The sequence below is a fragment of the Castor canadensis genome, chromosome 4 (assembly GCF_047511655.1).
Source record: "Castor canadensis chromosome 4, mCasCan1.hap1v2, whole genome shotgun sequence".
Lineage (NCBI taxonomy): Eukaryota > Metazoa > Chordata > Mammalia > Rodentia > Castoridae > Castor > Castor canadensis.
This window is the reverse complement of record NC_133389.1, coordinates 103,978,850-103,991,046: the sequence shown is the minus strand read 5'-3', so window position 1 is coordinate 103,991,046 and position 12,197 is coordinate 103,978,850. Positions and strand designations below refer to the sequence as shown.

Here is a 12,197-nt window from a genome sequence, read left to right as displayed (position 1 = left end):
CTTATATACCACTAAAGACATGTGAAAAATAAACCATGAAAAATTCCGCAAGAATAATTTTCAAAAGCTTTCTTTTTATAAATCTCTAAGAAGAATTAACAAGACAATGCCACAAATGTAAGCAACGTTATCAATGATAACACCTCCAAAAAAAAAAAAACCCTACAAATCTAGTTTTTTCAATTAGAAGCTATGATATACCAACCTCAAAAATAGGCAACCAATAAAAAATTATGAAGACACTGACATGGAAAAAGTCACATTAGGTTAAAAAAAAAAAAAGCTGAAAACCAACAACTCTTCAATCTGCTAGAGAAGTGAGGTCAGAGGCCAAATCAAAACTAAAGACAGACATGTGAACACAGAGAATCCTAACTAGAGCAGAAAGAAACCTGTAAGTGAACCAGTGGGAAAGGATGGCTGTGTAGTCACATTAAGGACAGGTCTGAGATTAAAAACTTCAGGCAATCCTGTCATTGGTCCCTCCCTCATACTTTTTGTTTTACCTTCAGGAGCTTGACCAGATGCTTACAATGAATAATGGGTAAAAAAAAAAAAGAAAGTGAAACATGGCATAGCATTCGGTTCTTAAGAAACCCTGTACTAAACAAATTCTTTCTCCAGAGCCTAGTATTTTATCAGAGCCTACCTGGTCTGGGGAAGGGAAAATATAACTGTAGCTGCCCATAATCTTCCATAGACTTAGGGGCACAGAATGGGGGGAGCCAACTCCAACCCCTCTAGCCATTCTGTCCCACCAAAGTGGGGGAAAAAAACCCCTGAGAAGCACTGAAGTTCATAATCCAAAATCTCAGGCTCAGCAAATTTTTGGACTAAGAATGTCCCCTCCCCAACATTTTAATCATATTACTAAACTCCTATTTGCTATTCCTTTTACAAAATACCCCACATGTCTACTTTCAGAGAAAAATATGTAAGGCATAGTGAAAAAGCACAGTCTGAAGAGAAACTAAAGGAGCATCAGAACCAGAGTCAGACAAGAATGCTGTACTTTTCTGACAGGAATTCAAAAAATAATATGCCTAAGGATTTAATGGGAAAAGTAGACAACATTCAAGAACAGATGGACAATGTAAGCTAAAAAATAGAGGCTCCAGAAAAAAAAATTTTAAGTGGCAGAGATGAAAATTATTAAAAACAAAGAGTTCTATTGATGGGCTCATTAGACTGGATACAGCTAAGAAAAGAATCTCTGAACTTGAGGATAAGAACTTGTAAAACTGAAAAGCAAAGAGGAAAAAAAAAAAAGGACTGGGAGGTGGTGGAAACAGGACAAAATATCTAAGAACTATATAAAACATACAGTGAGAATACCATAAGAAGAAAAAGGTTAAGGAACAGAAGCAATGTTTGGAGTAACAATGACTAAGAATGGCTCCAGAACAAATCTCAGACACAAATCTGGATAGATCCAGGGAGCTCAAAAAGCATCAAACAGGATAAAAGACAGAAAATAAACAAAGCTAAATGTAGGGCTATCATATTCAAAAAGTATGTTTAAAAAAAAAAAACCTTAAATGATGCTAGAGGGAAAAAATTTCTTACCTACAGAGGACCAAAAATAAAAATTACATCCAATTTTTTTCAGAAATTATGGAGGCCAAAAGATTAAAATAATGTGCTGAGAGAAAAAAAGTAACATAAAAATTCTGTACCTGAAAATTCTGGGTCCTTTGAAATTATCCTTTAAAATAAAGGAGAATTTAAAAATAAAATTTCCTTTGACAAATGAAAATTGAGGGAAATTTTAAAAGAAGTTCTTTAGGGTGAGTGGGGTTAAAGGAAAATGATGGAGAGGGTGAATTCAACTATGATATATTATAAGAACTTTTATAAATGTACCCCCAGTGCAACAACGATTAAAAAAAATAAAGTTTAAGAAAAATAAAAGGAGTACTTTAAAGAAAAGGAAAATGACATGGGTCAGAGCCAAGCTCAAATCTACGTAAAGAAAGGAAGAGCATTGGATGAGTAAGTGGAAGTAAATGAAAACTTTTATTTTTCTTATTCTTAATAAATTATAGTAACATATCGTAGTTTGCTCAAAATAGTCATAATGTATTCAATTTGTATGCTTACATATTTATATTCACACATTTCACTTATACATAAGCATACACGTATGGAGAGGAAGTAAGAGAGGAGAGGAGAGGAGACAGGGAAGAGGGAGGGAGAGAGACAGAGAGAAGTCTTTCATGATAACGTTTTACTCAACTACGGACCACATATATGACAGTGGTCCCACAGGTTATAACAGAGCTAAAAAATTCTTTTCACTTAGTGAACCATAGCTGTTGTAACACTGTATTGCAATATTTAGGTGTCTGTGATGCTCCTACGTAAATGAACCTACTGTGTTGCTAGTCATATAAAAGTTCACAATTGTGTACAGTAAATGTTAATGACTTATTGGCTTATGTATTTACTGTACTATACTTTTGTTATTATTTTATCTTTTCGACACAGGGTCTCACTATGTTGTCCAGGCTAGCCTCAAACTTCTGGGTTCAACGAGATCCTCCCACCAGCCTCCTAAGTAACTGGGACTACAGGCAATGCCACTGAGCCTACAGTATAATATACTTCTAAATCATTAGTTTGTGCTCCTACTTATATATAAAAGAAAAAGTTCAAGGAAAAACAATATGCCATGATTACCATGTCATGTAAAGCAATTAACCTTCACCATCTACATTTGTGTATTTACACAAATACACTCTATGATGTTTACAAAATGACAAAATTGGACTGGGGTTGTGGCTCAAGCTGCAGAACACCTGCTTTGCAAGCGCAAAGCTTTGAGTTCAAACCCCAGTACCACCATATCCTCCAAAAAGGGCAAAATTGCTGAATGATGTACTTCTCAGGAAGTATCCTTGTCATTAACTGATTCATGACAGTGTGCTTATATATAAACAGCAATGTAACATGGACTGATACAGGAAAACAAGAAGAAAAGAATTAGGAATACTTTGTTATTAAAAGGTACTTGTACTTAATGTCATCACAACTGATGTCTTGGATTTGTTCTACTGTGAAGCAGTGTAGTGTTATTTGCAAATTATTTGGACTTGGATTGATTCTAAAAATACAATGCAAACTCTAGGGCAATAATTATTTTTAGTAAAAAAAAATATAATTGGTATGCTAAGAAAGTAAAGAAAACAGTATTAAAAAATCTCAATTACAACCACAAAAAGGGGTTGGGGATCTAGCTCAGTGGTAGAGAACTTGCCTGACTTCTGGAAGGCCCTGGGTTCAATCTCTAGGACTGCAAAAAGACAAAAAACACAAAGCAAAATACACACACACATACACACACACACCCCACAGTAGAAAATAACAAAGAACAAAAGCAACAAATAAACAGTAAGGAGTATGATAGATATTAATCTAACTATCATAGCCACTTTAAATGTAAATGGTATAAATATACAAATGGTCTAAATATACAATTAAGAGAGACAGTCAAAGTGAGTTAAAAAGAAGATTTAACTTGTCTATAAGAAAGGCTCTTTAAATATAAAGACACATATAGACTACAATGAGAGGATAGAGAGAAATGTGTACCATGCTAACATCAAACAATATGAAACTGGAATAAATATAATAATTTCCAAAAGTGCAAACTTCACACTAAGCAATGTAATTAGGAATAAAGAGGTACATTACATAATGATGAAAGAGTCAATACTGCAAGAAGATTTAACAATCTTTAATGTATGTCTAACAATAGACCACCAAATTATTTGAGACAAAAAGTCACAGAACTGGAAGGAGAAACAGATGAACCCACTGCTTTAGTTGGAGACTTTAACATCCCTCTGTAAGAAATGGACAGACATTGAATGCAGAAATCAGTAAGGACACATTCTGAAACTGGACAGCACTATCAGTCACATTTTTGAATTGACATTTATAGAATACTGTACTCAACAAGAGCAGAATACACATAGCACATTCACGAAGACAGACTACATTCTAAGCTAGAAGATACACCTTAACAAATTGACAAGAACAACAGCAAAGTATATTCTAATACCACAATGGAATTAAATTAGAAAGAAGTAACAGAAAGATAGCTGGAAAAATCCCAAAACACATGAATGCTAAATGAAACACTTCTATATAACATGTAGGTCAAGAGAAATTTTAAAATATTCTGAGCTAAATGAAAATGGCTATATAACTTATCAAAATTTGTGGGATGCAAAAAAAAAAAAGAGTGCTTGGAAGAAAATTTATAGTATTAAATGCATCCATTAGAAAAGAATAAAGTCTAAAATCAATTTAAGCTTCTACTTAGGAAACTAAAAAGGGACAAAATAAATCCAATCTAAACAAAAGAAACAAATTAATAGGTATCAGTAAAATTGAAAACAGAAAATCAACAGGAAAAAACCGAAGCCAACAGCTGATTCTTTGAAAAGATCAATAGAACTGATAAGCTTCTAGTAAGGCTATAGATAAAAGGAGAGACTGAAGCACATGGAACTGGATGTCAGTAGTTGGAGAGGTATGTATGTGTGTGTGTACATGCATGTATATAAAGGTATATCAACACTATTATATACACTACCTATACTATGACAAAAAGTGATTTATGGTTTTTGTTTTATTTTTTGAGACACGGTCTCACTATGTTGTTCAGGTGGGTCTCAAACTTCTGGGATTAAAGGAATCCTCCCACCACAACCTGCTGAGTAGATGGGACTATAGTAGTAAATGTACAAAGTAAAACACCTGAAGTGTTGGAACCTAATTAGGCACAGTCTCTAAGGCTAGAAATCCTATTTGGTATCAAGCTCCTCTAAATTAGATGATACCAAGGAATTATGATTAATTCTGTTACCATAATGCTATGGTGGTGACACTTAGAAAAAATCTTATCTCTGAAAGACAAGCAGTGAAATACTTATGGTAAAATAATGTCTGGCATTTGTTTAAAAATATACTAGCAAAAAAGGGTAAGGAATTAATTAAGTTGTTGGTTTGTTTGGGGCTGGGTGATCAGTTCAATGGGTTTCTTGTAGTATTTCTTTACTTTTTAAAAAGGGGAAAAAAATCATTAAAATCACTTAGGTCAGATATGGTGGTACACATCTTAATCCCAGCTACTCCAAAGGTAGAGATCAGGGAGGATCATGGTTTGAGACCAGCCCAAGCAAAAAGTTACAGAGATCCCAACTTAACCAACAAGTTAGGTGTGCTGACTTGCACCAATGGGGAAGCATAGATAGGAGAACCACAGGCCAAGGACAGTTAAGTTCCTAGTTGAAAACAACTAAATCAAAAAGGGGTTGGAGTGTGCCTCAAGTAACTTGCCTACCAAGGACAAGGCCCTGATTTCAAACCTGTTGTAACTGTGTACCTGCTCCCTCAATGAAAACCACTAAAACCACTAGGACCCAATTGGGAGGCTGTGGCATAGTACAGAAGCCTAAAGCTTTTATTGACCACAAAGGCAAACCTAGTTTTATCCCAATTCTGGCCTTATTCACATCACTCTTGTTATTTCAGTTCCTAAAAGGGGCAAAAAAAAAAAAAAATTACAAAGGAAGCTGGAAGGAAGGGGGGGTGAGAATACAGAGGTTAAGTAAGTAAAAAGTTGAGATTTTATCAATGAGTTAGGGGACTTTAATGTACCATTTTTACTGTTGATCACTGTGAGAGGCAAGAAAACCAGAAAAGCCAACACAATAGTGAAAAACACAAAGTCAAAAGACTCAAGATTTACTATGAAGCTACAAGATAGCATGATATTAGCAAACGAGACAAAAAGATAAGTGGAATAGAACAGACGATGGAGAAAGAGATCCATACAAATATAGCAAAGGGGATTCAATGAAAAACAGAATCGTCTTTTCAAGAATTGGTACTGGAACAAAAAAGCTGAAATATATATACAGATCTTACATACTTTACAGAAACTAACTCAAAATGGACCACAGATCTAAAAATAAAATGCAATCTATAAAATGTCTAGAAAACAATGTAGAATAATATCTCAGTAATCTTGGGTCTGTGGTAACACCAAAGGCATATCAGTTTTGAAAAATAAATAAACTGTACTCCATTAAAATTTGAAAACTACTCTGTAAAAAACAGGTAATGAAAAGCCACGCCACAGAGAGTAAGAAAATATGCAGAACATATTCCTTGAAAGAACTTCTAAAACCAGACAAATGTAAAAATTCAATAATAAGAAAGCAAATAATCCAATTAAGAAATGGGCAAAAGATCTGAACAGACAGTTCACCAAAGGTAAAGTCAATTAATCACATGGAAAGGTACCCAACATCCTATGCCATTAGGGAATGGCAAATTAAAACAATTAGATACCACTTTACTCCTGCTGGAATGGCTAAAATCCAAAAACTGACAATGCCAAGTCTAAGTCCTGGTATGGATGCAGGGCTACAGAATTCTCATTCATTATCACTGGGAACACAGAATGGTACATGTTAGGAAACAGTAATCCCTCAAAGTATTTACCCAACTAAGTTGAAAATTAATAGTCATAGAAAAACCTATACATGAACGTTTAAAGCACTTTTATTCATAATTGTGTAAAACTGGATGCAACCAAGGTATCTTTCAACAAGTGAAAGTATAAACAAGTTATGGTAGATTCACACAATGTAATGTTATTCAATGATAAAAAGAAATGAGCTAACAAAACAATGAAAAGACATAGAAGGACCTTGAATGCATACTGATAAGTCAAAGAAGTCAACTGAAAGGACTATGTACTTACTGTATGATTCCGACTATACAACATTCTGGACAAAGAAAAAAAGAGGCAGCAAAAAGATCAGTTGTTGCTAAGGATTCAGGGGATGAACTATCATGAACGGAAGGAAGTTTTCAGCATGGTGAAAGATATTGTAGGATACTATAACAATGACATTATGCATTTTTCAAGATCCATATACTGTACAACAAAGAGCAAACTGTAATGTTTACTATGGATTTTAATAATAATAAAGTATCAACATTATTAAATATAACAAATATATCAACTGATGTAGGATAATAATAGCGAAAAGTGTTTGTGTATAGGAACCACCATACAGGAACTCTATGCACACATTTTTTGTAAGCCTAAAATTATTTTTTAAAATAAAGTCTATTAACTTTTTTAAAAGCTTAAAATCTTATATTCCTTGAAATGCAAATTCACACTTTTCTTGCAATGTAGAACTATTTGCTAATGTGAAAACTCCTATTTTACTAATATAGCAAAATCATAAATAATCTAGATCTAAAACTCCTGGTTAATTAAGACAGAAACAAAAATCTTTATTTAGTACTGGTCTTGTTACAAATCTTGCTGAATACTGACAGACACAAAACTAATTCCTTATAATATTTTACACTTTTCAAAAATTTTTATTTAGCTACCTGGAGAATGCTTATCTTTTACTATCATTAACAGTTAAAAAAAACCCAGGAAAGTCACAAATACACATATATAACATATGAATACACACAATATAATGCCAACTTATTAAAAAGGGAAGAAAACACAACTTTTACATGTTCTGATTATCTTTAGGAGGTGGGTTACCAATTCTCTTTTGCAATTAACATTTTACTTTCATTATAATCAAGAATACTCTACATTCTTAATTTCTATCGCAAAAACAAAGGAGATTCTTAAGTCAATAATAAGAACTATTTCTGAATAAGGGAGTTGCAGAGGTTTGGGGTGGGGGTAAGTGGCTTAACTCCATTCCATAGAGGGAGGATTGTATGTTCCTACTTTGACTACTTTATTGACGAGAATGTCCCTGAAAAAATAATTATTTTAATCACCAAAGTATTATTGTAAGTTATTTAAAGAGCAACAACCTTCATGGAGAGTACCTTTTTACTGTCTTAGGCTTTACACATCACTTACTTCTATCACCCTTTTTAGTCTCCTCAAATGTATGGTGATAACCACAATTCTTTTTTTTTAACAAATGGGTAAAATAAAGCCTACTTAAACAAGGTCCACATAGTCCAACAAATTTCATTCAAAGCAAACCTTATTCTTTGCCAGGCACAGTGCTTAGTTGGAGTTTTAGAAATCAGTAACTACCACACAGCCCTCTCCCCCCAACTTGAGCCTTAATCTACAACAATATTCAATTATCTTCAAATACAGGATGGGTCTGAAACAAACCTAAAAGCACTAGAAACTTCTTTCCAGGTGTGCCCAGGTAAGCCCCGAAGCCCAACAGTCCTGGCTGATGCTCTTACTCTATGTATGCTCTTAGTGTATGAGTGTGCGTGCATGTGCATGATGGAATGGGAGTAATTTTCTTCTAAAGGCTCAGCCTATGTTATTGCTTAAGTAACTTTTTCTTTAATGTCTTTGATTTGCGAAACTTAAAAGGTAACTGTTTTGGTGGAGTGGGAGTGGTACTGGGGTTTGAACTTAGGGCTTCACAGTTGTAGACAGCACTCTACCACTTGAGTAACACTTCTAGCCCCTTTAAAGGTATTTTTAAAAGATGGAACTTGGGCTTTTCCAAATGCCAGCAGCATTTGCCTCCTTTCAACTGAGCTCCTCACTCTTCCAAGTAATAAAGTGTGAAATACTTGTTTGTATTACTTTTACTAGTACCTTTACTTAAGATTTTCCCTCTGTCTGCCTGGCACCTCCCCCTCCTCTCCATGCACAGTGCTCTTCCATTCATTAGTCCCGTACCAGGCCAAAGGAAAGGAGTATGCCATACCAGTTATATGCATCTGCCTATTCCATCAACAGGCCATTTATCCACCCCCCCAAAAAAATTCCTCTAACACCACTGCTGATTCTACCACCAACCTCTTTTTGGAATGGTAATGGCTTTCTATGTTTACTGTGTATCAGTTTTTGCAACTTACAATGATAAGCATGACTGAGAGGCAACATAACATTGTTAAACAGGCACACTGTGGAGTCAGATGGTCTGAATTGAATTCTGATTCTTCTTGTCAGTTGCATTATCTTGGGCTATTTATATACTCTTAGGTTTAAAATGGAGGTTAAAATATTAGCTGCCTCATAGTACTCCTTTGAGGAATAATTGGGCAAGTGTACAAAAAATTCATATGAAACACTAACACAACCTGGACAGAGAGGTCAGTTAATGTTCCACTAGGTCTTTTACCCTTAAGTGTGGAAGGAAAAGTTTAGTCTTCATTAAATTTTCAGGAAATAAGCATATGAGAGAACAGTTTTGTAGGTAGTCAGCCCACAGAATTATATTACCAGAGTAAGACGGGAAGGCAAGTTTCCTTTAGTTTTTTTATGGAAGATGAAGAGACAGAAGATGCTGAAATGCCAACTCTTAGGGTTGTCACTGGAGAACCTTCCATAGCGACGCTAGTCGCTAGGAGAATATGCTAAAGGCCTACTTCAGGTAACTCCTACTTGAACACTAAGTGTGCTGGGTAACATTACAGTATCTTCCTTGAAAGGCCTCACAGGAGGGTACCAAGTTCTTCCATGCCAAGAAATATGCATCTCATGACCAATCCTGCTTTTGTGCTTTTTATCCATTAATTACACCACACTTAAAATATATGCTACAGCACATCAAATTTACCTTTTATTAAAGTGCTTTTATTTTCTCCCTGACTTCTTTAACCATGGTCTTTAATCTATTGTGCTGTATTTTACACTACATCACTGTAACTCTCTCCCCTTTTTTGAATATTGGACATACAAAAAATGCACATAGGTCAAAGGGGAACTCTTCTTTGAACACAGACTTTTTCATTTCTCTACCCAAATGACTGAATGATTATTTTGCTTTTACCCCAAACGCCTAGTGTTACTTTACTGTGTAATATCTTCTGGGGTTGGGGGCCCATCCTCCTTCCTGGATTAGTAGCTACCCAGATATTGCTTTACCACTTCAGCCTCTGTACCACACTTACAGCTTTGTTCAAGGACAGGAGGTAACAACAGGTTCTGCATAATCTAAGAGGAAGACTTTAAAGCCACCTGATCTGAATGTGGGTTGCCCTCAGGATCTAGCCTTGCTCTCTATCCTAGTCGTCCCTCTAATCAACGTAATCTGGAACCCAGCTTCACCTAGAATGTATTCTCCATAAATCTGATATAATCTACTTCTGCACCAGTGGTACTGTTTTCCAGTACTTACTTATTTGAATGTATGATGTCATTTCACGGGATCTGTGCTCAAATATTTCTTGATACATAACCAGTGACATCTTTATAAGAAAATGATGTTCCTGGAATACATCCTTTTTTTTTTTAAACCAGGAAGTTTTATTATAAATAATACAATACTCACCATTTGTTTTGGATCTTTTCTCTTTTCAATCAAAACATGTTTGTATCATTCTCATCTCTTTCTAATTAAACCATGTTCATTCCCTGTCCCAGGACAATGGGTCTAATGATTATTTTTTGTGCAATGGAGAGAACATTTTTAAGTACATTCCAAAGATAATGAGACTAAGGCTAGATGTTAGTCTGGCAAGTATTTCACTCTTGCTGAAAACATAAAGAATATACAGATTCACTTTCCACTGATTAAGTGTAAGCTTTCCTCTTTTCCAATGTAGACTTGACAATGATCAGTTTTATCAGACTGAGAAGGAGCCAGCTTCAAGTATAATGAAGTGCAAAGTAGTGTTCACACACAGATGGGCACTTCCCCTGGGCTTCAGTCCCTGTCCTCAAGGAGCTCACAGTCTAAAACAGAGGAAGAATGGCTACAAATAATTAAAGTATGGTGAATTCTCTGACAGAAGTATGTACAAAATACTGTGATAAACAAAAAAGACAGGTAGAATGAGAAATGTCAGGGTAAACCTCCTAAGGGAGTTCCGATCATAAATGAACTCTAGGAAGAGAAAGAACACTTAAAATAACACATGCAAGGAAGTGTGAAATGTGAGCTATGAGAAATAATTTTCATTGGACTCAGAGTGAGAGGAATAGCAGCAGGAAAAAAAAATCATAAGGTACCTTAAGTACTCATAACTAGAAAATTTGACTATTGAATTCCATCAAATCTAAAGTGCCATCAATTACAAGATGCACCATTATAATATGTGCCATAAGAAAGAAAAACAGTTTTCTGTTTGGGTCTTCATATGAAGAAGTTTGATAGAATATTCCTGCATAAAGCTGTATCTTTGGTGTAAAATAAAGAAATAAACCAGCCATGCAAAAAGGAATAACAAAGAACTTTTTTTATCCCTCAACTTACAATTAGGTAGAAAGAAGGAGAAAAACAATCGCCTGAGAACTGAACTTGGAGCAGGTCTGCAGCCCAAATTAAAGCTAACACTGTGGTCTGAAAACAAAACCATGAAACAAAACAAAGACTTTCAAGTGGGCTCAGGCTGGTAGTGTCCCCAGGTGTCTAGCAGAAATTCTCTTTAGAAGAGTAAGACTTCAATCCTGGACAACGGCAATTTAAGATACAACCTCATTTCAAAAATGAAAAACAAAAAAAAGTGAATCTTAGAATAAATGAAAAAAACAGTCAATCTCGAAGTCAATCATAAATGTGGTGACATTTCAGGATTACTGGGGGAACTTTTCAAAAATGCCCAGGGATTGTCAGATAGGTAAGTACTTCAGGCAAGCCTGAAGTAGAGCACTGAAATTTCTATTTTAACAAGCGACCCAACAATTTTTTTTAAAAATCTGACAAGATAATACAACACTAGCAAGCATCTGTGTGCAAAATCAGCTGAGAACTCCAACTGTAGACAATAAAGAATGGTAGGAGTTTAATCAAGAGAATAATTTAGACTGACAATTTAGGAAGACCACTCTGGTGCAGGCAGACATTGTGGAGAAGACAGATTAGAAAAGACTAAGGATGGGGTAGCGGGTAGTAAATATTATAGTTAGGAGGTTATTAAAATAGCTTTATAGCTAGAGATGCTAATCATTTAAGTACTAACATTGGGAGGAAAACAATATTATGGAGGTAGAATTAGATGGAATTATGTAAAAATTACATGAAGATAGAGGTATAGTATTTACTTTTGAAAATTTCTGAAGATACAGCTCTAATTCCTGAGCATCATGGCTACTGTGCCTTTAAAGATAAATCTCAGTGGAGTACAGTAACTTACAGTCTCTTAACTGTATAATGTAAGTACTACATAAAACCTTATAGTGCATCAAATGTACCAAATGCTACTAAAGCTCA

General features: G+C 34.9%; 1 protein-coding gene across 1 annotated transcript in view; it reads right to left on the bottom strand.

Annotated features, from left to right (window-relative positions):
* The window catches only part of Epc2 (enhancer of polycomb homolog 2), a 131,699-nt gene that overhangs the window by 85,116 nt on the left and 34,386 nt on the right, over positions 1-12,197 (bottom strand). The gene's annotated exons all lie outside the window — the stretch shown is intronic.